We start from the raw sequence: 26,127 nt of genomic DNA on the forward strand, positions 1-26,127 counted from the left end.
TAATGTGGCCCAGCCCGGCCTCTTCCGGCCCCGGACGGCCACAGACGCCCCGCCCTTTGCCCGGGCTTAGCCCGCGCGCGGTCCCGCGACGCGGGGGGCAGGTTCAATTAAATAGCGCCTCCGGGCGCGCAAACAGCTCCGTTTCCGGTTTTGCCACGCTGGGGACCCTGGGTATTGTAGTCCCCTCTGGCGCTCCTCCCCACACAGCGGTCGCGATGGTGTGCGACGGCGGGAGAGAGGCGCGGGACACAGCAGAGAAGCAGGACCCTCCACGGAACGCCGAGGACACAGGTAGGCGGCACCCTTCAGCAGCAAGGATCGGCGTTCTTGACAGTCAGCACTCAGCCCCCGCTCTGCCGAGGGCAGGTTCAATTAAATAGCGCCTCCGGGCGCGCAAACAGCTCCGTTTCCGGTTTTGCCACGCTGGGGACCCTGGGTATTGTAGTCCCCTCTGGCGCTCCTCCCCACACAGCGGTCGCGATGGTGTGCGACGGCGGGAGAGAGGCGCGGGACACAGCAGAGAAGCAGGACCCTCCACGGAACGCCGAGGACACAGGTAGGCGGCACCCTTCAGCAGCAAGGATCGGCGTTCTTGACAGTCAGCACTCAGCCCCCGCTCTGCCGAGGGCAGGTTCAATTAAATAGCGCCTCCGGGCGCGCAAACAGCTCCGTTTCCGGTTTTGCCACGCTGGGGACCCTGGGTATTGTAGTCCCCTCTGGCGCTCCTCCCCACACAGCGGTCGCGATGGTGTGCGACGGCGGGGGAGAGGCGCGGGACACAGCAGAGAAGCAGGACCCTCCACGGAACGCCGAGGACACAGGTAGGCGGCACCCTTCAGCAGCAAGGATCGGCGTTCTTGACAGTCAGCACTCAGCCCCCGAATGAAAGAATATTCAATCTTAATCACCACGTTTACCTACAGCAATCAAGGACACAAACTTGACACGTGGACTGTTAAGGAGATATTTATATGAGGTCAGAATGTTTGTGGCATTGAAGATTTGAACAGCCTGAGGAGTTGGTAGTTTTGCTTACACCTGCGTGTGGCCTCATGGATATATTTATGGGGATAAAGTATTGTCCCCATGATTTGATGGAGATTCCGGTCACAGTCACATGCCAAGATTCGAGGCAGTGCTGAACTAACATGGGGTGAGTGACAGGAAGAGCAATGGAGCAGGAGGCGCGATCGTAGTGACAAGCCAGAATAAAATATATACATTTATAGTGCATCAGACAAACCATAAATAAACACGCAAGACCACATGTAACGGGCAGGCTCCGTGGGAGAGAACCAAACACCAACAAGCATTGGCATAGCCAATAGGTCTCGCTTTTGGGACCTTATAAGTGTTTAGTTATGCAGCACAATATCCTTGGTGCAACAACATCAGCTGTTGCATGGCTAAACACTTATAAGGTCCCAAAAGCGAGACCTATTGGCTATGCCAATGCTTGTTGTATTTGTTCCCCTTTACAGAAAGCTGGTGGTGTGATGTTGTCAGTTTTATTTACCTGCAGCTGTCCCATCTCAGATGGCTTCTAGCCGCTGCACGCGCCCCTTCAACTCGGGCCCTGAAGCAAAAACCAACTCAGCAGCAAGGGGAGTGCAAGGGGGCTTTATTCACTACCAGCTAAAACACCAGAGTAGGCAAGCCAAGAACCGTGATGCTAAAAAGCGAAGTAATCGTATAAATAAATAAATAAATAGATAAAATAGAATACATCAATAAATAAATAAGAATATAAACATTCTCGGTGTCACTGGAAATGCATCCCTGCTTAATACTCTGCCTCAATTTACAGCGCTCGTTTTGTGACGCAGTAGAAATTTACACTGATTTTAGGACGTAATTAAGAACTTTAGGGACATATTATCAAGACAGGCGATAAAATTATCGCCGCTTTAGTGGCAGAAAACTGCCGCTAAAACGGCAATAATGGGCTTGATAATATGCTCTATGGAATTCCAACTGAAGCCCATGTTAGATGTGAAGGACATCTAACATGGGCTTCAATTGGAAATTCATAGAGCATATTATCAAGTCCATTATCGCTGCTTTAGCGACAGTTTTCTGCCACTAAAGCAGCGATAATTGTATTGCCTGCCTTGATAATATGCCCCTTTATCCGTTACGGTGCAGAAGCGAAAGGACGATTCCATTCTCGTGTTCTCACCAGTGTACATGTCATAACCTTCAGAGTGCTTCTCAGATATGGTGTGGAATTTACGTTCCAGTCGTGGAAAGGCGGGAAAGCAGCATAAGGCATCCCAAGCTCGCAACAGGGCTGCCTCGAGTGCTGTCCCGCTCTTTACCTGTGTATGAAGTACGCCGAGGGAGAGGCCTCTTGAGGCCAGGCGGGGGACGGCAAACTGCGCACTTTCAGGGAAAACAGCGTAAATCGTGCGCAAAGTTGGGTTCTTGAGTACAGAGGCAAAAGGGAGTCCTCGGCCCTTCCCCCATAGCTACACTGAATCTTTATGGCTTTTTGGTGGGGGCGAGTGAGAAGCTGCATAATGTGAACAGGCACAAACATAACGAAATTAAGAAATAAAGTCTATGTGACAAACAAGTAAAGAAAAGGGAGAGTGAGAAAGAAAGAATGAAGGTTGAAAGTGAAGTAACGAGATACATGGTCATATAAAGAAAGGAAGACGGAGGGAAAGAAGGAAGAAAGAAAGAAAGACTTCAATCACACAGAGAGGAAGAGACAGAGGGACTCAGACGCTTGGGAAAGTCAGGCAGTCTGTCGGGGTGCAGGCGGGGTGAGCGGAGGACAGATGGTGTGGGAAACCAATAGAAGAAAGAATGGGGGCTGTAATGCGCACACAATGCAGGCGCCTGCGCGCGCTCCCCTAGCACGAGCATTGAGGTTTGGCGTGAAAAGGTACTTACGTTTGTGAATCGGTGAGATGAAAGATCTCGTAATTAAAATCATCGCACAGCCTCTGGAGGGGCCAATATAAGGCCAGTCACCCGCGTGAAAGTGCGGGTCTCAGAGTGCGAGGGCCTCTCTGCGCTGTTCTGTGACTGCGCGCAGTGCAGCTCTTATCTAACTGCGCCCTGATGACCCCAAGGAGGTTGTTTTAAGCGCAAGAGCCTCGCGATCAATTTATTTAAGAGCCCTGCACTTAAATTCCCTCGTGTAAACGTGCATTTTGGGCAGGGCCAACTCGTGCACGCCCTTTTAGTGCAGCGCCTCCTAATCACGTCTAGTGAGAATGCCAAGCTCTTTCGTTCATAAAAAAGTGAAAACAGAACGCATCTTCATTAGGGTAATTGACTGCTGTGCTCAAGACGCCTCTAATTGAAAAGGCAGTCTATTTTAATAGTGCGGTAAGAGCTAATTACATACTGTAACCAAACACGCAGGCACTAATAGCGCGGCGCCCGGGATAGTGTAGGGGACCAGAGTTTAGCCCATGCGCCTGTATTATTGTCAATCTATAGAACAAGCATTTGCAATGCAATAGGTCTCGCATTTATAAGAGTATGAGCTATTGGCATTGCAAAATTACAATGCCTTTTATTTATGTTTTGGTTTTAAAACAAATAAAAGGCATTGTCATTTACAATGTCAGTAGCATAAACTCGCCTAAAAGCAGTGTGTGGAGTGCAGCAGTGTGTGCCGTGCAACAGTGTGTGCCGTGCAGCAGTGTTTCGTGTAGCATTGTGCGGCGTGCAGCAGTGGGAGGCGTGCAGCAGTGGGAGGCGTGCAGCAGTGTGAGGTGTGCAGCTGTGTAATGCAGCAGTGTGCGAAGCTGTGTGTGGCGTGCGGTAGTGTGCGGCGTGCAGCAGTAGCAGTGTGTGGAATGCAGCAATGTTTTGTGTAGCAGTGTGAGGCATGCAGCACTGTGGCGTGCAGCGGTGTGCAGCAGTGTGCGGCGTGCAGCAGTGTCGTGCAGCATGCAGCAGTGTCGTGCAGCATGCAGCAGTGTCGGGCAGCATGCAGCAGTGTCGTGCAGCATGCAGCAGTGTCGTGCAGCATGCAGCAGAGTCGTGCAGCAGTGTCGTGCAGCAGTGTGCAGCAGTGTGTGGCGTGCAGCAGTGTTTCGTGCAGCAGTGTGTGGCGTGCAGCATTGTTTCGTGCAGTAGTGTGCGGCGTGCAGCAGTGTGCGGCGTGCAGCAGTGTGAGGCGTGCAGCAGTGTGAGGCGTGCAGCAGTGTCGTGCAATATGCAGCAGTGAGTAATGCAGCCGTGTGCAGCAGTGTGTGCCATGCAGCAGTGTGGCGTGCAGCAGTGTTTTTCGTGTAGCATTGTGCGGCGTGCAGCAGTGTGAGGCATGCAGCAGTGTGAGGCGTGCAGCAGTGTGAGGCGTGCAGCAGTGTGAGGCGTGCAGCACTGTGTGGCGTGCAGCGGCGTGCAGCAGTGTGCGGCGTGCAGCAGTGTGCGGCGTGCAGCAGTGTGCAGCAGTGTGCTGCGTGCAGCAGTGTGCGGCGTGCAACAGTGTGTGCCGTGCAACAGTGTGTGCCGTGCAGCAGTGTTTCGTGTAGCATTGTGCGGCGTGCAGCAGTGGGAGGCGTGCAGCAGTGGGAGGCGTGCAGCAGTGGGAGGCGTGCAGCAGTGTGAGGCGTGCAGCAGTGTGAGGCGTGCAGCAGTGTGCGGCGTGCAGCTGTGTAATGCAGCAGTGTGCGAAGCAGTGTGTGGCGTGCGGTAGTGTGTGGCGTGCAGCAGTAGTAGTGTGTGGCGTGCAGCAATGTTTCGTGTAGCAGTGTGCAGCATACAGCAGTGTGCGGCGTGCAGTAGTGTGCGGCGTGCAGTAGTGTGCGGCGTGCAGCAGTGTGTGGCGTGCAGCAGTGTGTGGCGTGCAGCAGTGTGGCGTGCAGCAGTGTGTGGCGTGCAGCAGTGTGTGGCGTGCAGCAGTGTGAGGTGTGCAGCAGTGTGTGGCGTGCAGCAGTGTCGTGCAGCATGCAGCAGTGAGTAATGCAGCAGTGTGCAGCAGTGTGTGGCGTGCAGCGTGCAGCAGTGTGTGCTGTGCAGCAGTGTGTGCTGTGCAGCAGTGTTTCGTGTAGCATTGTGCAGCGTGCAGCAGTGTGTGGCGTGCAGCAGTGTGTGGCGTGCAGCAGTGTTTTGTGTAGCAGTGTTTTGTGCAGCAGTGTGAGGCGTGCAGCAGTGTGAGGCGTGCAGCAGTGTGAGGCGTGCTGCAGTGTGAGGCGTGCAGCAGTGTGAGGCGTGCAGCAGTGTGAGGCATGCAGCAGTGTGAGGCATGCAGCAGTGTGAGGCATGCAGCAGTATCTCACTGCTAATGGGTTAAACACTGAATATAATACCATTTACCAGCACAACATGGGTCTAGAGACACACAGAAAGGCAGAATAGAGTCCGCTATTTCAGATCACATTCTCAGCCTACAGCTTGGTGCCATTAGCTGGTGCGCTTACACCACCACTGTTAAGCGCCCGGCTTTTAACTAGTGCACCACGTGCTGCCCCACGAGGCCGCCAGTAACTGCAACACTGGGGCTAGTGCCCCAGCCCTTTCACTTTATAAATCACTGTTAGCAGATCTGTTAATCCCACTGGTGCAACTCCAGTGAGGCAGGACTACGGCTCCCACAATGCATCACATTATTAAACGAAAGCTCAGGACTGGAAAAGACTCGAGACCTGACTGTTCAACTGAAACCCCCACCGCAGCAGCCTCAGCGCCTGGTTACCCTTGGGGGCGATTAGACGCACTTTACAAAACTTGTTGATGTTAAATTGATAATGAATACGTGGTTGCTGGCGAATGAGTGCATCAGATAATCTGTGCTAGAAGTAAAATGTGGACTTTATGCCACACCCGAGCGAATAAACGGAAATACTTCTTTGCTCGGATACCAACCCCACCTTGTTCTCTCTCTTACACGCACATCACGCACATGGTCACTGCTTATCATGAACTAGCATTACGGGCGCTCTATTACATAAATAAAAAGCCATGGTGAATGCTGCTGGATGCTGTTTGGCAGGTGGGAGGGGTAAATAAAAGGCCACAGTGATTAAACAAAGAAAGTGAAACCAGCCATGGCATCTTGCTGGATGATGTTTGGGAGACAGAGAACAAGAGCGCACTGAAGCTGACGAGGAGGGAGTGGGAGGGGGGAGTGGGGGCGGGCGCAGTGGTGGGGGCCGCAGTTGTAAAAGGCAGGGAGAGGGTGAGATTGAGGAAGGGAAAGATAGGGATCAAAGGAAAAAACAAGGGGGTGGCAAATGGTGTGCACTTTGATGTCCTCAGTGGCCGCGCGGCTCACTGAGGACATCAAAGCAAGTGATCAGGCAGTGCTTTTCAGGCTGCCAAATGGTGCGCGCGCCCGGGGCACATGCACTGTATTTGGAGGCCTGAAAAGCCACTGTTTGCACTTCCAAAACTCGCTTACTATAAGTCTCGCCAGAGCAGCGCTAAAGCGCTGTCTCAGGCGAGACCTAAAAAGTACATTTCTATAACAGGAACTCCCTGCGCTCGAGATGTGCTAAGCAAGCGCCCACCATCAAATCAACAACCACAGTAAACATTCCAGAAAAACGTCAGTTATGCACATTTAGATGCACGTGCCTTGCCTTGCTCTCGGCTCACACCACCAACAGCTTTATCAATTCATGTGATAAGTATTTGAAAACTGAACACTCAGAACAAGACTGCATCAATTAGCCAAAAGTAGTATACAATACTCACAGGAAACAAATTAAGAGGCTTTTAAGCACACATTAGAGGAGACAAAGTATTGATCTAAAACAGATGTCCAATGGAAACAGGTCGCCCTCTCAAATTTGCACATGCCCTCCAATAATGATCAAATAGATGCATTTATAAAGTGTCTATTCCCATAGCCTTCCAGCAGTATTTGCAATAAAACAGCAAGAGGGCATTTGTGATTGAACAACGAAGATTTTGATATTTTTTTGATGGCAGGTACTTTATAATCCCGTTACCAATGTTGCTTCCACAGTTCTTCAAACATTTAGTGGAGTACCATGAATCGGTTGACAGTCACATTATGGTGTACTATACTTGGAAACAGCAGATTTGTGATACGAGTTATGCTACAAAAAAAAGCTTTCGTGGGATATAGCTCCGTGAGCTGAAAGTTTGCTGCTGACAAAATGCAATGTCTGGAAATCAAGAGTTCAAGTTCCAGCAAGGCAGATGCAGTCTTCAGTTCTTGCCGAGTTTGTATTCTGGGAAAGCACTGGAATCTGGGTAGAATGTCAAGATGTGTCCTCCTCAATCACACTGGTTTGGTCTTCACAAAGATTGCAATAACAACAAACAGAAAACCAGGGTCAAAATCAAAGAGCCTTTACACTTTGTACATAAGCATCCTAAGAAATAAGGAAAAAAACAGTAAGTGAACAATATCATTAGTAATGAATCCCATCAGCCACTAAAAGTAGCGTACATCGTCATTTAGGATTCAGCCATACATTTCCCTCCAGTTCACGAGGGCTGTATAGTGTATGAACAAAGAAGAAGAATTAAATTCTAATCTTCAGGTCTTTCATGATGTCGCTAACACACGGTCCGCATCTAGGTCCGCATCTAGGACACTGGCAGTTATTTTGTCAAACTGCTTTTGCATTGTTTTTTAGTCTCATCACCTGGTCAGTTATTAATAAAATGTTTGGTATGACCTTGTAGATGTTTTTAATATTCGCACTCACTGATTTTGTTTTTTGCACTGCTTAAACCATCAATCCCACTTAAACGTGTGTTAGCGACATCATGAAAGACCTAAAGATTAGAATTTAATTCTTCTTCTTTGTTCATACACTATACAGCCCTCGTGAACTGGAGGGAGATGTATGGTTGAATCCTAAATGATGATGTACGCTACTTTTAGTGGCTGATGGGATTCATTACTAATGATATTGTTCACTTACTGGTTTTTTCCTTATTTCTTAGGATGCTTATGTACAAAGTGTAAAGGCTCTTTGATTTTGACCCTGGTTTTCTGTTTGTTGTTATTGCATATAAGGTAAAGGGATTGGAAACCATAGGGTCGGTAAATATTTTTCCCTTGGACCCCCCCTTAAAAATTCCTGTTGTTTGCTTCACAAAGATTGGCCAATGGGTCATTGTGGTCCTTGGCTGTGTACTGCTCAGCATTCTGCCATTTGCTTTTACGACTGCCTGCAGCCTTTGGATTTAGTATAAACACTGGGTTAGGCAGGCAGCTACTGACCGAGGCTGCAACTGAAGCAGTGGCCCAGTGGCAAAAGAATGGCCATCAAACAGTGTCCGGCCACTGTTTTCTGAAGACCATCGCTGCCAAGCACTAGAAATGCGTTCAGCAGTGAGGTTGCGCACAATAAGGGGCACCAGCTTTAAAAGAAGTGCATTGTGGGGAAAGAAAGGGAACAGCTTGAGCCCAGTTGTGGGCAGGTGAAAAAGGAGCTGGCTCATCAGATGACCAGTCTAACTTTCCACATACTGGCAGCACTAATGAGAACAGTGGCTGCCAGTCATTTTGTGATATCTAACTTAACATCAAATCGTTAGCATTAAAATTCTCTCTACCCAGTGATGGTTGTGAGGACTGTGCAGTCTTTATAAAAGGCTGAAGGTGGATGTGGCCTAACAGCTAGAGCAGTCAACCTCGAAACTGGAGAACTGGGTTCCAGTCTCGACTGGGACGCTCAACATCCTGTGATTCTGGGCAAATCATGTAATCTCTCCGTGCCTAACAAAATTAATGTGTCCATCTGTGACACAACTGGTGCTCAGAGAAATCGCTCTGATACATTCGGGTCTAGTATACAGCAAAAAAAACAAGCATTTGCAATGCAATAGGTCTCGCATTTGCCAGAGTTTGAGCTATTGGCATTGTAAATGACAATGCCTTTTATTTATGTGCTTTGAAAACCTGCAAGCGGTGCATAAACACGCACTTTGTACTTATAGTCCTTGCTTACGAGAAGCAAGGCTGGTAGTAAAAGAGATTTAGTTACTGCCAGCCTTGCTTCTCATAGGCAGCGACTATAAGTACAAAGTGCGTGTTTACACAACGCTTGCAGGTTTTTAAAAACACATAAATAAAAGCCATTGTCATTTACAATGCCAATAGTTTGTGTAACGTGCTATGTGACAAGCTCGATGTGTGTGTCCAATACATATATCTGAAAGCATTCTTTGACATGCACTGAGCAGCACTCACGCTGTGCTCCAAGCAGGGCCCATTTGGTGCATGTGAGAGCTGCAACTCTGTTGTGCAAATTGCAACCTCGCCTCTTAGAAGTGTGGCACTGACTCTAAATCTGGTTGAGAGCACACATATAGGCTTAGAGATGCGGCTGCTTCATTACAACACATGCTCATCGTCAAACAAAAAATGCATACAAAAAGCTGGGAACAGCAGTTATGTTGGGTGTCTCATGTGCGCAAAAGGGTAAAAATGGATACAAAACAAACATTAGAATCACGTTACGTGATAAGACGGCTAACTGTGATACCCCACTACCTCGTGAGCATACGAGCTTGGACTTGAAATTGACCAGAAAAGGGTCAAAATCAATGGAGCGCACGCCGTTCACAACAACTCATGAGCCTTACCAACTACCGGTGGCATCACAAAAACTCAAAACGAAAGCACTGACTCTTACAATGAGAAAAGCCCTCATTTTGGAGCCGCGACGAACAATCAAAGCGAGCGCCCGGCTGAAACCAAGAGCAAACTCCAATAAAGCCCAGGAAGAGAATGTGAGGAATTCCGAAGGCTAGTAAGTTAAACATTACCACACCTAAGACGTTGCAATTCAAATGCAGCTAAAACGAATTTAGGCGTATTGTAAATGCCTTCAGACTTTAAAACCTGTCAGTGCACATGTATGATGTACATTACTCATGCGTTCTATTTTTAACGAAAGACCATCATTTAAAAGAGGAAACGCAACAAACATAACAAACAAGCAGGAAGTGGGATATGGGAAGGGGTGGCAAATGGTGATCACTTTTGCGGCCGCTTTGATGTTCTTAGTGGCCGCGCGGCTCACTGAGAACATCAAAGCGGCCGCGAAAGTGATCAGGCAGGCTGACAAATGGTGCGCGCGACCGGCGCACATGCACTGTATTTGAAGGCCTGAAAAGCACTAGTTTGCACTTCCAGATTCCCCGTTTACTAAAGCTCTCGCCAGAGCAGCGCTAAAGCGCTGGCTCAGGCGAGACCTAAAAAACGACAAGTCCCAGAATTCTAAGAAAAAAACTTCGACAGGACCAGTACACGTACCTGGGAAACTTGCCAGCCCTGAGCAGCTACCTGCTACTTTTACTCATGTGTGAATTCTCTTCTGTGCAATACTCGTGCTTGCAAGTACCTTTTCAATACACAAAAGACAAACTGATTGGCATTGTAAATGCTTATTCTGCACACTGATTTTACGCATATTCATTTACATTGCACACTACCTTTTTTAATCTTCACTTGTAATATTCTCCACAATAATTCCATATCTCTATTGGTTCTCATCTGAAAGTCTAAACCTCAAGTTCCTGCAGTTTATTCACGCATTTCTTTCCTCAGATTTTGCCTCTAACCAGCCAAAGCATGAATTTCATCCAATATATTCGGGGGGGGGGGGGGGGGGGGGAGTTGAAAGTAGAAAATGATTTTCTTGCAAAGTGAGAAGCTATCGCAAGTTTTTTCTAAATCTCGCTTTTACTGGCCGTGCCGTATTGCTTTTAGAACGATTGAGAAAGTCCGGTGGGGGCTGAATCTTTTAAGCCATAATAAAGAGTGGAACTGGAGGGGCTCTTAGAAAGGGTGAAACAACAGCAAGGCCTCATTAACATGCAAATGGTCTTTTAAAGACCTGTGAAGTGCTCGGGAGCGGCTGTGTGTGGCCCGGGAAGCTGTCTCATCCCGGGCTGCCACACACGAGGGGGGGGGGGGGGGGCTGAAGCCCTTTGAGTCCAATGAGCAGTTGCCGTGCCTGGCAGTTGCCGTGTGTTTACAGGCAGAAGTTACCCCTTGAAACGATTGGATTTAAGCAAGCAAAGTCGGACGCCCCCGCAATCCCAGAATCCTGCATTAATTTCTTCCAGACCCGTGTGGAGCAGCCATGGGTATCCTGTATTCAGAGGTACATTCTCATTCTACGTTTGGTGTTTGACTGAAACCTAAAAGCCACCTCGTGAGTGAACCCACACGTTAAGTTAATGAATGCATAAACGTGTATAATGAATGCATAAACATGTACATTTTAAATGCGAGCAGTTACCTCTTTGGTTCCTTAAAAAATAATATTTAGAGCCAAGCTGTTGTTTTATTTTTCCTCCCACATGTATATTTTGCAAAGGCACGCTGAGGGTGATAACGAGTCTTTCTTGAACCAACGGAAAAACAGTCACTGTCTCTAATGCTCAGAAATGTTGCTGACTTTTTTTCCCCTGAGGTACTGAATTCTAAGCATGAAATTTTTGAGAGTTAGTCGGCCCGTGTTGCATAGTACATTTACCCGGCGTTGTGCAAAGCCGGGGAATAAGCCGATATGCAAACATGCCGGCCCCTGGAGCAGTTTTGAAAAATAAGTTGCCTCTTTCGAGCGATCAAAGCGTGCCTCACTCGCTCAACCTATAACGTAGAGACCAAAGTGAACACAATACTAGCGGGCCTCAAGTTTGCTTACGATGGGTGGGGGCGTGTGGTTTTCATAGTGAAAGCACTATTTATACTGTCTTGTACTCGTTTTGCAGGTGAAAGCTTGTTAGTGTCTACAAAATGCTGTTTTCAAGTAGTCCGATAGATACTGTGAGAATGTGTGTGTGGCATTGGTATGTGAAAGGAGTGTGAGCAGTGGCCTGTTTATTCGTTCTTTTAAGATATGTGAGGGTGTAAGGAACTGGGAAAGGCGAGGTTCATTCCACTCTGCAAAGGTGGGGAGTGGGGGCAGACTACAGAATGAAGAAAAGCGGATCTCATGTCAGGTGAAGAGGAGTGCGTAAAACTCACTATATGCCTGAATGTGTAATGTAAATGGGGTGCTATGTAAAGCGCTCCAATACCTTCGGGTCGAGCTCGCGCTATATAAATATGCAAAAAAAACAAGACAAGCCCGGTGGAGCGTGGCACGCGCGCTTGGCGGGGGCGGGGGAGCGGTCATTATCACAGCATGCCTCTGCAGACCTATAATTAACTCAGCAGGTCTTCCGGAGAGGAGCACTCAACGCGCAAATGCTGTTCATGTGAGGCGCGTTCACAGACAGCAATCACAACAATCTGCGCGTGCCCCAGTCTGTCTCCCTTGAGAGGCATCTCGGCGACAATAGGTCTCGAGAGCGAGACCTAAAAAGGTATGAGACGTCTAGGGGCACAATATTTTCTCTATAGCTCTTGCATCATCTTAAACTAGCCATGAAGAGCAAGTAGTTAAGACATCTTCCAGGGGGAGGCATCCATTCTTTGCTGCCTCATGCCCGAGCACACCGTACTGAAACCCAATGATCAGGAGTGGCGGTCACTTGGCTCTGCGCAGTTGGTAGGCAGCACTCAGTGGTTTGATGGCACTCGCGCTTCAGAGCAGTCTCGCTCAAAGCACAGGTATGCCACCTTCCCTATTGGACATAAAACTCTGCATAAATAGAGCTCTTAGATCCCATTAACTTCGCTCTGCTCTCAAATTACCAATCCATTTGTCATGCCTCGAGCAGACGTGGCCCGATCTCTGCCTTGGCAATTATCTACTCACGTGGAAAGCAGCGAGTGCCTGGAAGCCAGTCGTGCCACTAACCCCACCAGGACAGGGATAAATATTCATAAATCAGAAGTGCGGCAGCGCGCGTGCGCTGGTATGAGAACATGCTAGAAGGTTACAGTTCGCTACCGAACTCGTACGCCATGGGAGTACAACGTAGGCGGGGCCATGCAGGTGTAGGTTTGGCAAAATGATGTAATGTTTTCCATGTTAAATCCTGTTGTCAATTATCGGTTTTACGAAATGCAAACGGGCAGCTATCTGCGCTTAAACTGCACACGATTACACCCGGGGTAACAAAAGGCGCACAATAAACTAGCGCAATAGATATGCAGTTTTCACAGTTCCCTCTCAACACTTTCTGCTCGAACTATGGCTCCTGCGATTTACAATCATGTGACTGGAATAAGCATAACGAAAACCAAAACTACAATTGATACACACAGCCGAATGATCGGAGTTTACGCAAGATTCCTGATTTTTTTAAACCCGTGAATGCCCATTTTACTAGACTGGCGCGGGAAACCGATGTGGGCAGTACTTGGGTGCTCACTCAACACTGCCTGCTCCCCTCAGGACCAACAGTAGCCTCGCAACAAGCACTGTTCATCACACACCGAAGGTCGGGATACTGCTTGTGCGGGTGCCTGGCCGCGTAGTTAACAGGTAAGAGGTGCCAGCATGCTACAAGCACATAGGAAAAGAGGTGGCCAAGAGAGGGTGACTGACCGGGCAAGGGGAACATTAAAAAGAGATGGGCACGAGGGATCCCTGGAGGAGAGCAAGGAAGAGAAGCAGGGAGTGTAAAGACAGGTCACTGAGGTAAAGAGGGAAAGGAGACCCAAGGGCAAGAGGGAGCAAAAACGAGGCAGGCAGGTACGAGAGAAGCACATGGTGACAGACAGGCAAAAAAAAGAAGCACATTGTGTAAAAGCAGGACATCGATAAAACAACCTAAGTCAACAGAAGCAAGCAGAGGGAGATGTGCAGACAGAAATACGAGACAGAAAGGCAAGAGTAAAGGAAGGCAGAGGACAAGTTAGGCCACAGGAAACGTATAGGTAAAGCACAAATGTTAGTAGGCTGCTGCCTGACCAGTACGCCCATTCCACTCAAAGGGATAAAGAAATAATGGAAATTATTAAAATGCAATATTTATTCCCTTCTGAAATATAAATGTAAAGCAGCAAATAAAAGATGAAAACATGCCAAAAGATTTGGAATGCTGTCTGGATGTCTTAAATGTTTTTAAAAATAAATATAAGCGGAATTTAGGTGCTAAAACAAGCATTGGCATAGCCAATAGGTCTCGCCTTTGGGACCTTATAAGTGTTTAGCCATGCAACAGTTGCATAACTTAACACTTATAAGGTCCCAAAAGCGAGACCTATTGGCTATGCCAATGCTTGTTTTAACTGCTGCAATCTATTGAAGCCTCACGGAGAACATCAAAGCGGCCGTGCGTCCGCGAAAGTGATCGCGATCAAACATCAAAGTAGCCGTGAAAGTAATCGCGATCAAGCGCGGCGCGCGCTAACGCGCACATGCACTGTAGCTCTAGGCTGGCCTGGTAGCACTTTTTGGAGCCCTCACAAAATGTCTCGCCAGACCAGCGCATGCGCTGGGTCAGGCGAGACCTAAAAAGGGGGGCGGGTGGCAAAGACAAACAAGCGGCCGCGAAAGTGATCGCAATTGCGATCAAACATCAAAGCGGCCGCGAAAGTGAAAGTAATACCGGTCAAGCGCGGCGCGAGCGCGCCTGCGCACATGCACTGTAGCTCTAGGCTGGCCTGGTAGCACTTTTTGGAGCCCTCTCAAAAAGTCTCGCCAGACCAGCGCATGCGCTGGGTCAGGCGAGACCTAAAAAGGAAGCACAGGGGAAATAGAGGAAGTGAAGCTGTCTTAAATCAGTGACTATGACTGAACATTATAAATTACTTAGTGCCTATATATTAAAAGCCTGGCATCCTCTTTCAAAAGACATCTCTTAAAATATCATTATACATGCATGTGAATGCGGGTTTCCCCGCAGAGGAGCAGGGCACTGTATCAAGGGTTGAAAAATGTTGCTTCATTTAAGTATGACATAAGGCACGACATTATAGAGAGTAATTTTAGACTCCTACTTTTTTTAATTTTGAATGTCTATACTTAAATCTTACGTTTCATTCCGTACAGTTTGCAAACAAGCAGCCGTTGTCAAAGAATAACTGGATTGGATTCCCTGGTCAATCCATTCTGTAAAGTAAAGGTGCAAATTCAACAATAGCTCAACTGCAGCAGGGACAGATGCAGGGCTCGAGTCGGGGCACCACGCAGGTGGACGGCGTACCCCCCCACTTATTTTACCAGGAGCTCGATAACTGGAGCAAATGGAGCCAAACATTCACTCTTTGGCCTTTCTGGGGCGAGATCGGAGCTCATTGAGAACGCTGGTCACGCGCTGGCTGCTCTGATGCAATCGCATCTAAGGGGTGAGCGAGGGGAGGCAATGAGTCTGATGGTGCAAGCCACCTTTCGTGATGTCACTTTCTGTCGTGACGTCAGCGTCCCCCCACTTCTTTTTTTAGGACTTGTGCCCTGGACAGATGCCTCTAGCATAGACACTAATTCTGAGGTTAAATTCTTCAAATACGTCTGGTTAACAGAGCTCTGAATCACTATATTAATCTCAATCCTGAAGGGGTCTTAACATAAACCTTCCACTGTGCCCCTATCTCCAGGGCTCCTGCCATGAGTTATAAAGAAGGCCCTTATTAGTCTTCCAGTTCGTGGATCCACTATTCATATCCATAAGAACAGACATATTTACATCTTGACTCCACCAAACTCTTTGTTTTATATTTTTGTTTTCGCAGTTGACCTGCGACTTGTTTCCAGTTTTTTTTTTTTACCATAAACTCAATTAAACTGATTGTATTAAATAAGTACTTTTAGTGAAAATATATCATGGAAGAACATGTTCTCCAGTATTGGATCTTCCATAGATTTACATGGTTGAATCATTTTATGTCGTTGGGTGGAAGCCCCACAGTAAAATTAGAACGCAGTACTGCATCTGTAGTACTGTAACTGCTTGAAGGCAATTACTAGCACTATTTGACCCAAAATCTTTCCGAACATCATTTCAGAGACATCCAAAATAGGTCTCTTCAGGGCATGTGGTACTTGTGGGTAAATTAGACTGCATTCAAACGAGGCCAACAAGGATTGTATTTACTGCCTACACCCATCTCATAAGGTAAAGGAATTAAAAATCTGTCAAACTGTTTCCTCAAAAACATTTAATGAATGGAAGAGAAAGTAGGTTGTTAATCTGGCTTCAGAAGATCAGAGCCAAAGAAATCCCTGGTTCTGTGAACTTGAGCGAGAGGTCCGTAGAATCTGGCAAAACAGCTCATAAAAGAGAGCTTTCAAAGGCCATTCGTAAAAATAAAACAATGGAGCAGAAAAAGGATTTGCCTTTAAAGCACATGCCAAGGTCAGGACCTCCTACTCCATTAAAAAAGGTATCTCCAAAGTGTTCTAAACCATCGTCAGCAATGTCAACGGTACCATTCTCGACGACGGGGAAATCATTGATATAGATCTCATCAACATAATTAGGGTTATCTCCAGGAATAACAACAACAACCACCACCACGTGGAACGATAATATCACCGAGGTTGACCACCACAGCGTCGATGCCCACCTCACCGTCAATGGCTGCTCCATTGACAATCCCTTTCATATTAAGGTCGACGGAGGCTCGGACGATGAAGAACCCATTGACAGTGCCATTGATGACACCTTTGGAAATCACATTAATCACTGAAATGGGCATTTCTGCTTCATTAATACCAGAACATACCTCACTACTCCTCTGCCACCAGCTCATCCACTGGACATTGACGATTCTGATGATGAAGGGCTCTCTGGTTCTGCCTACAGTCCAGTGGATTTTCATGTGAAATATCAAGTGCAAGATGAGTATGTCAAAGGCAAATACTCATTTCCTCCTCAAATTGACTCTCAGGAAACAAGTCATAATGTAAGGCCTACCCAGTACTTTAAGTTCTGTGAGCTCTACGAGCAAGAATACAATGTAAAGAGGAAGTTATGCGAGTTCCAAGAGCTGTTATTTAAGATTTATGTCGGCTGATAACTGTAACAGATTCCCAGACCCTTCAAAAACAAGATCACCAAAGCAACCATCTGTACCACCACATTTGACCAGTTGTGCAGGCACAACTACCTACTCCTCGTAGTCCTCATATTATGCTATTGTTTCCAGGTCCAGATCACAACAACTGTCACAGACCTCTTCATCGAGGCTTTCATTACCCACAGTGGTTGATGACACCTATTCTGATGACGACTGAGAAGAAGGGGAAGTACCAGATGATCAAGATGTAAGTACAGCGTGGGGTTACTATTTGGCACCTCTTTCCCCCATGAACTGCTCCTCAACCAGGAGACTTGCCACTAGACAATATCAGAGGCTTTCATCCTCTTTCTGAAAGGGCATCTAAGATGTTTGATATACCAGTCGCAATTAAATGGATTGTATCTTGTATGATCTCAAAGAGCCCCCTCGCAAATCTTGGAAAGCCATTCAGATAGTGGACCTAATGTTTTATGAAGACATAAAGGTTATGAAAAATCTGGCAACAGTGTCTCTCATATGGACAAAAAATATAACTCTTTGGATGATCCACCTCTCAACCGCAGCCTGTTCTACAGGTAAGAAAGTTGTGTAGATGGCATTGGTAGGAAATTCTGTGCCATGATAGTAATTACGGTGAGAGCAGGCAATTCCTTGACGAACCCCAGTTGTTATGACAGGCAGTTGTGGTCGGACATCAGTATATATGTATTGACATTCTGCCAGAAGACAAAAGAGCTGAGACCAAGAAAATTCTGCATGAGGGGAAACAAGCTTCATCAGAAATGATGGACGTGCAATGGACAACATCTCCTTGACTCAGACAGCTAGCAGGTGCAGTGGTTCTCCAAATGCTGGGCTGGCTGAAGTGAACATCTTTTTGCCAGAGGTCCAGTGTAAGATCTAAGTCATGCCGTACGATGGACAAGCTTGTAGACGATGATCTTTAATCAGTCAAGACCAACACAAAGCAAGGTCACCTGGCATCCTCCAACAGAGTAGCCAGTCCTTTCGTGGGCAAGAGACCGGTGGCAATTTACATTCAGAGGGTGACATCAGTCTTACTGATATCAACCCTATCAACGCCCTCAACAAGTCTACTGGCAACTATGCATAAAGCAGCTGTCTAGGGCTCGACTGCCAGCTGCTTACACAAAACAAGCACCGCAAGAAAGCAAGGACCACAGAATAAGACAGTGACATGAAAAAGGCACCAGCCTTAATAATATCTTCCTCAAGCACGGTTGGAGATCAAATCACCAGTTATCACAGAAGTTGGGAGAGTAGGATTACAGACTGTTGGGTCCTATACCTTATATCATATGGTCATACTTTGGAAAACGTCTTTATACATCACCTCAAAAAAGTTCCCAAGTCCTCTTTCATCTTTTACAGTTGGATATTCTAATCACGCTAAACAATGGACTCGTAGAAATAGTGCCCTTGTCCAGCGAAATACCGCCTTCTACTTCTCTTTCTTTTAATAAAGAAAACATCTGAAGATTGAAGGCTTATTTTAGATCTGGGAAAGCTAAATAAGTACCTCAGAAAACAATCATTTTGCATGGTTCCACTTCAAGACATCCTCCAACTTCTGAATCGTGTCAATTGCATGACATCGTTGGATCTCCAAAATGAATGGTGAGCGGCCTTACCACTTCAAGGCTCTCCCATTTGGCGTAAAGTCAGCCCCTTGAACTTCCACAAATTGTCTTGCCCTAGTTACCGCTTATCTAAGAAGTCACAAGATCTTTCCATACCTCAACTGGCTGCTGAATGCTCCTTTTTGTCATCCAGCCAAAATGTTGACCACGGCTTGTGTGTGACTCTTCAACAATTCAGGCCTGTTCTAAACATACTCCAAACTTCCCTCCATCCTTCCAGAGTTACACAATTTCTAGGAGTTGTACTGTACAATAATGAAAACCAAGCTTATCCTATGTTTGGAAAGGCATTATAAACAAATAGACCTGGCAGACCAATGTCTAAAAAGTCTGCTAGTGTCAGTATACCTGTACAAGTCACTAATGGGGATAGTGTTGTCATGCATTCCTCCAATTCCATTTGCAGCTTACAAATGACTCAACTGCAAGAGGAACCGGAGAAGCAGTGGATTGAAACCCAGGGTTGTTTCCACAATGTAGTGGATATCACTCCGAGAATAAAAGTTGCTTTGCTATGGTGTATTGAGTAAGCAAATACTTCAACAGAACTAACATTTCTAGGCCAAGTTCCAGCATTTATGATGACAACAGATGCTCCCTGGAAGGGTGTGAAGCTCATTTACAATATCTAGAACTCCACAGAAAATGGGTTGAGCAAGAGAAGAGTTTGCATATCTATCTCCTAACCTGAAAGCCGTGGCATTGGGTCTTTAGGCTTGTCTCCCAAGGATAAGAGACTCTTCGATGCTAGCACACACAGACAATATAAACAAGCAAGGAGGCACAAAAGATTTGAAAATGGTTGATGCAACAACACATCTTGCTAGCAGTGGAGCATGTGCTTGTTGCCAACAATCAGTGGAAGACACGCTGAGCAGGATGACAAAGAACTGCCATGAATAGAAGTTGAATCAACAACTTCTGAATTACATCATCAGTCATTGGGGCAAACCAAAGTTGGATCTATTTACAACCACTCAGTACCAAAAATGCCAGTTTTATGCCAATTGGCATCAACAACCAGGGTTGTGGGGGAATACACATGGTTACAAAGGTGCAGAACAAGATCATACTAATAGTCCTAACTTGGTGCAGACACTTTAGGTTCACAGAGCTACATCTCCTATCAGAACAATATCATATTCATCTAAATCAATTCACAATTTGTTGACTCTACACAAGGGCCAAGTATTTCATCTGGATCCGAAGTCCTTAAACTTGTCAGTGTGGCTTCTGAGCACAAATAATACTCACATCTAGATATACTAGACGATTGTAAAGAGATCTTAGCTAAGGCCATAGGGAAACTCTGGCTCTATAAAAAATGGATATCTTACCCCATCTGTTGTATGTTTTTTGTTAACTTAGTCGTCCTTGCTGCTTATTTTAGACTACTTAATTTATTATTGATAGATTTGATATGGGGCATGGGACGGCATAGAGTGAGTCTCCCCAAACTGCAGTTGCTGCTGGAAGAGAGAGGGATGTGCACCCTGGACCTTAAGGCTTACTGTTTTGCAGGCCAATTACAATGGTTGTCCTATTGGTTGGTGGGATTTCACTTAACTGAGATTAGTTACACACAACTGATGTTTTGGCTTGGCAAACTACATTCATTACTACCACCAGGAGCAGCCTACCATTATTAATTGGCAATGCATTCACATACTTGATACATGCTCTCAAATAGGAACACATGACAACAACTCCTGCTATATTCGCACACACTGGGTGCAGACGGAGTCGGAACCGGAGACACACTCTTTTGTTCAGTCTGTATGTGAAATGGGCACTGGCAGACATTTAGTTAAATGGCTATACCAAGTTTTGTGTATGCACCTACACACTTCATTGGCACCCCTATGAGCCTATTGGGAGGAGCAATTGGGTCGTGCCCTACATGATAAGGAATGGCGCTTTCTCATTGAATACCCCAATATGATTTCTCACAACTCACGGTTTAAATGTATTACATTTTCACTCCTACATAGGGCCTATATAACACCCTTCAAACTGCACAAAATCTTTCCCGGTACTTCTCTGAACTGCCCCAGATGCCAGGTAGATTCTGCAGACTTATAACACATGCTTTGGGCATGCACCTCCTTGACGACCTTCTGGGTTGATCTTCACACCGCTCTGGCAGTGCTCGCCGGGGTTACCCACTGGAATACTGCAGAACACTGTCTTCTCGGCCTGTATCATTGTCCCAAAAACTCTAAAAATATGATGTGATTAGTGGATCTGGCGCTTCTCCTCACCAGCATCAGATGATCAGACGCAAAACTGCGCTCACATCCTTACATCCAGCTTGCGAGATGAGGTTATACACTGGGGTACGGCTGAAGGCTATGTCTTGTGTGGAGAAGAATATTGTGGTCTACAGAAACAGCCTATAGCCCTAGTTTGGGATGACTTACTGGAAACATATAAGTCCAAAACAGAAAATGACTAATAGTTATTAAGGGAAAGAAAGATCCTTTTCAATTGTATTGCTAATGTCCCCTGACCTTTAATATAGATGGTACTGTACATTGTAACAGGTCCTTTATCTTCGTACATGAATTGTGGTTTATATCGGCTCCACCTTCATCTTCATACCCTAATGTTCCCCCTATTCTCTTTTTATTATTATCCTTCAATGTTATGCACAGCTGATGAAAAGTAGGGGTTAGGAACTTAGTATTGCGTTTCATTTTGTTTTCTTTTTCTAATGCCTCTTTTGAAATCCTATATGGATCTCCATTATCTTTTGCTTATATACATTGTGTTCTTTATTGCTCCGACTGTTCCTAGAGATAATGTACTGCATACAAATTTGAACACCTGCAACGAACTGTATGGCCATAAATATACTATATGTATTAAAGTCCTTTTGTTAAAAAAAAAAAAAAGTTTTAAAAAAAAATAAATAAAATAAAGCCGGTGTGGAAACAGCAACACACTGAACTTACAAATATAAATGGAAATGATTCTGTTTATGGTGGCTGGACAATATTATTCCCAATCAGATCTTTCTCATGCATCTGTTAAAGTACATTTAACCGCTGTATCACGCTCTAGGAGATCATCCTATAAATCATCCCTGTGGTCAGCTAGAATTGTGAAGGGATTTTTAAGAGAAAGGTTTGGAGCTTATCTTCCATTAAAGTATCCACCAACTCTTTGGTAATTAAATACAGTGCTTTTGCAGTGGGCAGAGAGTCCTTTTGAGCTCATCAATAAAGTCGATCTGAAATCTCTTTCCTGGAACATGGCATTGCTGTTAGCATTGATTTCTTCAAGAGGAGTGAATGAAATATTAAGTGCAAGCCCTCGATTCGTGCCAAAGGTACCATCACAATTTCACTTAATAAACTTGTGGTTTTAAAGACATTCTTTGAAAATCCTAAGTATGTTGCGGAAAGAGCACTTTATACCCTTGACGTAAAAAGGTGCTTGAAATGTGATATTGGTAGGACCAAAGAATTTAGAAAGACCGATCAACTGTTGGTAACCTGCGGTACCCCTTGTAAAGGTCTTTCCAAACAGAGCAGTATATCTGCGGCTCCGATGTTCTGTCATCGCAACACAATGGACCTCTGGAGGGTAAAATTAGAGCACATTCTCCAAGGTATGTTTCCACTTCTACTGCTCTATTTGCTGGTCTGTCAATACAAGACATCTATATGGGATCACCATGGAAGAATAGGCACGTGTTCACCCAGTATTACTCTTTGGATTTAACAGTACAGAAGGAGGCAGCACTGGGACAAGCTTTGTTGCATAATCTTTTCCATTAGGGGAGCCTTGTTTTATGTATTTCCAATCATCCGCAGCAATGATTCTGAACGTATACTGCTTGCTGTTTGGATTCAAGCATAGAATATATAAAAGATCCGATACTGCAGAAAGGAAAAAGTTACTTGCCTCTAACTGTAGTTCTCCAGTAGTGGTATCTTTCATAGATTCACATTCTACCCAACCCTGTCCCCTTGGAGGCTCACCTGTTCATCAAGCCAAATTATTATTCACATTTGTACTAGAAAATCTGAAGTATGGTAGCTTCTGAGGGAAGTGGTGATCAGGCTGATGCAGTTTGTTTGAAGTCTGTTTTAAAAAAAAATAATGTGAATAGGTTTCTGCTTTTAGTCCTTATATGCTATGTATAATGAACTACTTCTGATTTTACTTTGTGACTCCCACTGCTAAGATGGGAATGATTCAACTATGTGAAACTATGGCATATACCAATAATGGAGAACTACATTTACAGGTAAATAAAATATTTCCTTTTTTGGGTTAGTTAGGCGTCATCCTCTGAGCTAAGACTGTGGGACATGCACAGAATATTAGACGTAGTAGAAAGGACCACAAATCAGTGCTAGTGGTGACATCACAGCCTTTCACTGGAAGCAGCACTACTACATAAACTGAAAACTGGTGATGTTTTCTGCAGTGTGTTCATTGACTTACAAACAAAATATCACCAAGAACACCAGAACATCAATTATTCATTGGGTGAAAGTATTTTTATTCCGTCAGCGTCACATATGCCAAAAACGTCTGGTCTCAAAGCTTCCTGTGGTCTGTCCTAAAGGGATATACCGCCATCATCATTGCAGTTTGGGAAGGAAAAAGAAAAATAATGGTTCTAAATGGAACTTGTCCCCGTCTTCTTACTCAGATTCACCTTTTTTGTCCCATTTTAAATAAAGATACCATAAAGAGCTCAACTTTATGTGCCAATAGATATTAACTATGGCAGGTTCAATATTGAACAACTTCCCAAGCACAAGATTGGAATCCAAAGATTTTTCTCTAGGAATCTCGAATCACTGTCATCAGGTGTCAGAGTCCAGAGCTCACATTGACGTCTCACTGCTGTAGCACAACTGATGGATTAACTGTTTATAAAGGGCCATGTGTGCCAGTGCCTTCAGCTCCATATTTCCTTGCCGCCATGAATACGGATCCAAGTACTGCTGCGAATCCTCTCACCAGTTTTTTTTTCAACATTGGTTTGTCTTATTCAAATGCGTTTACAGCATGTCACCCTCAAAATTATCTGACTTCAAGTCATGTAAGACTTGTAGCTGACACAGGGCAATCACTGGCACTCACACTTCCTGCATTGGCACTTTGAGTGTGATCTGGCCAATCGTCAAGTGATCTCTACAAACGGGTGCATCCAAAGGCCCTCAAGGAAAGAGAGTCTAAGCTTTTTATTGCTTCCATGAAAGAAAAGTCCAGAACTTTGAGGTCCAGGACTAGGTCTAGGTGTAGAAACCAGAAACTGTTCCTCAAAAAGAAAGCACAAGAAGCATAAAAAGAGCAGCCTTCTCAATTCACTGCAAACCAAGAAACAAGGAGAAGGATCACTCATCCATGTCTACATCCAAGCTGGTGTGTATGATAGAACCTTCTCTACCTCAGATTAGTTCCCTATCCCAGGGGATCCGCTTAAACAAATTGAGGCTGTTACAAAGGCAAAATTTGATGTATTCGCCACTCTTTTCTCTGGCATACCCAGTTGGTCCCCAACCGGGTTTTATCTCAGCCAGCAGCGAAAAGTGCTATTCTGAAATCAACGACTCTAGTTTAAATTTCAGGTTCTGTTTACATCTCCTATTCCCTCAACATATACCCTTTTTGCAGTCCATACTGAAACCTGCTTTGAATTTGGTAATGTCAACCTGTGTCAGTTAACTCTTTTGCCAGTTCCCAGGTTGCCTGGCCAACCTAAAATACACTCTCAAGAATTGAAGTGGGCTCCTCAAGGCTGTTGATGCAGACCGTTATTGATGCAGTCAATGCAGTGACTCAGTTGATGGGGGTCAGGAATCCTTCTCCATTGCCATACATGGATGAGGGCTAGTGGTTTCTCTGATGCCATGCAGACTCAACTAAGTAGTATACCTTTTGATGATCAACACTATTTCAGCGATAGGGAAGACCTGTCTTCCCCAGAATCTCCATAGATGATACCACAAGAGAAGGGGATAGATCCATCAGCTTTAAACGCAACAGCTAGAGACCCCACATCAGCCTTATCGTCCTTACATAGGAGCAGGATTGAGTAGAGACATGCTTGGTTAAACCGCTTCCTCTTCTGCAGCACCAGCCACAAAATCAATCTGATTATTTTACTGTGATGGAGCAATCTGATAGAGACTACTAGCCGCAGATTCCTTCACATAGAATTATCCCCAGGCGTTAGACTGGATCCAGAAACTTTTTGCCACAGCATCCCTGCGCGCCGGGAGCGGGACGACACCACACGACTCCGCCCAGGCGTCGTCCGCGTACATGACGTCAGCGAGGTCACATAAGACCCGCCCTGGCACGCCCACGTCAGTTTTTTCTTTTTCCGCGTGCAACGCAGATCCGTTCCTTGCTGCGGTCCTGTTTAAGGCCCCCTTTCTTCCATTCTTTTTTGGTGAAAACAGTGTGCGAATGCCTTCGGGCTTTAAAACTTGCACGTTTTGTGGGCGTCTTATGTCGGCGACGGACCCTCACCTCATTTGCATGTGGTGTTTGGGGAGGATCACGGCACCTCAGATTGTGCGGTGTGCCAAAAGTTGAAGTCGCAGTGGGAGCGCTGAATGAAACTTCTCTCGGCGTGTCTCTCCAGGTCGACGTCCTCCCCTCCGTCTGCTTCGGCGGACAGCTTCAGATCCGGCCGTGGTCGTCATCCTCGCCTTTCTCCAATGTCATGTGAGCGTCGCTTCCCGGTGGGTAAGTGTCGCAGTTCGTCCCCGGGGGCTGGTTTCTGGCCTACCGGGGACGTGGACTCTCCGCGGGTGATGTGGCCCCGCGTGTCGTCCTATCCACCGTTTCCCGGTGTTGGGGCATCGAGAGTCCAGATGGAGACTTACGTGGCGGCTTTGCAGGCCTCGCTGACGTCTCCTCCTCATGCCACTCCTGGGGCATTGGCGGATCCCTCACCTGGCGCAGGGCCCTGCGCGGCTCTGCCGGTGGCTCCGGCCCCGGTGCCGACTACATCGGATCCAGGCTTGGAGGATGTGGTGCTGTTGGGGTGCGGCTCCTCTGGGACACCTCCTTCAGGCCACGACATCTCTGCCTCGCCGCAAACTCCTGCGGGAGTCTCTGTGGTGTCGCGGGAGGTCGCCGGGGCTCGGGTCACATCCCGAGCCCCTTTTGGTCCCTTGGCAGGGTGGTCCTGTCTAAGGTCGAGGTGACGCCGCTACGGCGTCGGCAGCAGCTGGACCTTGCGGAGCCACAGGGGTCAGTGGCCCCTCCTCGTCCCGCTCCGGGTCGAGGTCGTGGGCAGACCCCTTGTCCCTCTCCGGGCCCCTCTCGTATCCCCTCGCAGGCGGCTGCCTTGTTGGAGGGTGAGTCGGAGGTTGTATCGTCCCCGGCGCCGCCACAGGGGTTGCCGGGCGACATTCGCCTCCTTCTGGGCCGCAGCCGGCGGAGGACTTCAGGCCCATCCCGTTCCCCCACGTAGGTGGTTGCCTCGGCAGGGGTCGGGCCGGCGCCGTCCTGGCACCGCTCCGGGCCAGTGCGGCTCCAGCTCTACTCCGGTCCCCTCTCCGGTGCGGGGTGACTTGGAGGTCCCTTGCCCGGCGACGCCAGATGGCGCCGGTGTCCAGCCTCAGGCAGCGGACTCTACGGTCCGCGCAGGGGTCGTACCGCGGATTCGTC

The 26,127-nt window shown here is 46.7% G+C and overlaps 1 protein-coding gene and 1 long non-coding RNA gene across 4 annotated transcripts in view; one reads left to right on the forward strand and one right to left on the reverse strand.

Annotated features, from left to right (window-relative positions):
- Nucleotides 1–12,728, reverse strand: part of LOC146822745 (uncharacterized) — a 163,394-nt gene extending 150,666 nt beyond the window's left edge. Inside the window, exon 1 of the long non-coding RNA XR_014962076.1 lies at nucleotides 12,666–12,728. This is a non-coding gene — a long non-coding RNA (uncharacterized LOC146822745). The remainder of the gene's footprint in view (nucleotides 1–12,665) is intronic.
- The window catches only part of LOC146822744 (cytochrome c oxidase subunit 4 isoform 1, mitochondrial-like), a 342,020-nt gene that overhangs the window by 275,118 nt on the left and 40,775 nt on the right, over nucleotides 1–26,127 (forward strand). The window lies entirely within an intron of this gene.

This window comes from Triturus cristatus, chromosome 5_2 (assembly GCF_964204655.1).
Source record: "Triturus cristatus chromosome 5_2, aTriCri1.1, whole genome shotgun sequence".
NCBI lineage: Eukaryota > Metazoa > Chordata > Amphibia > Caudata > Salamandridae > Triturus > Triturus cristatus.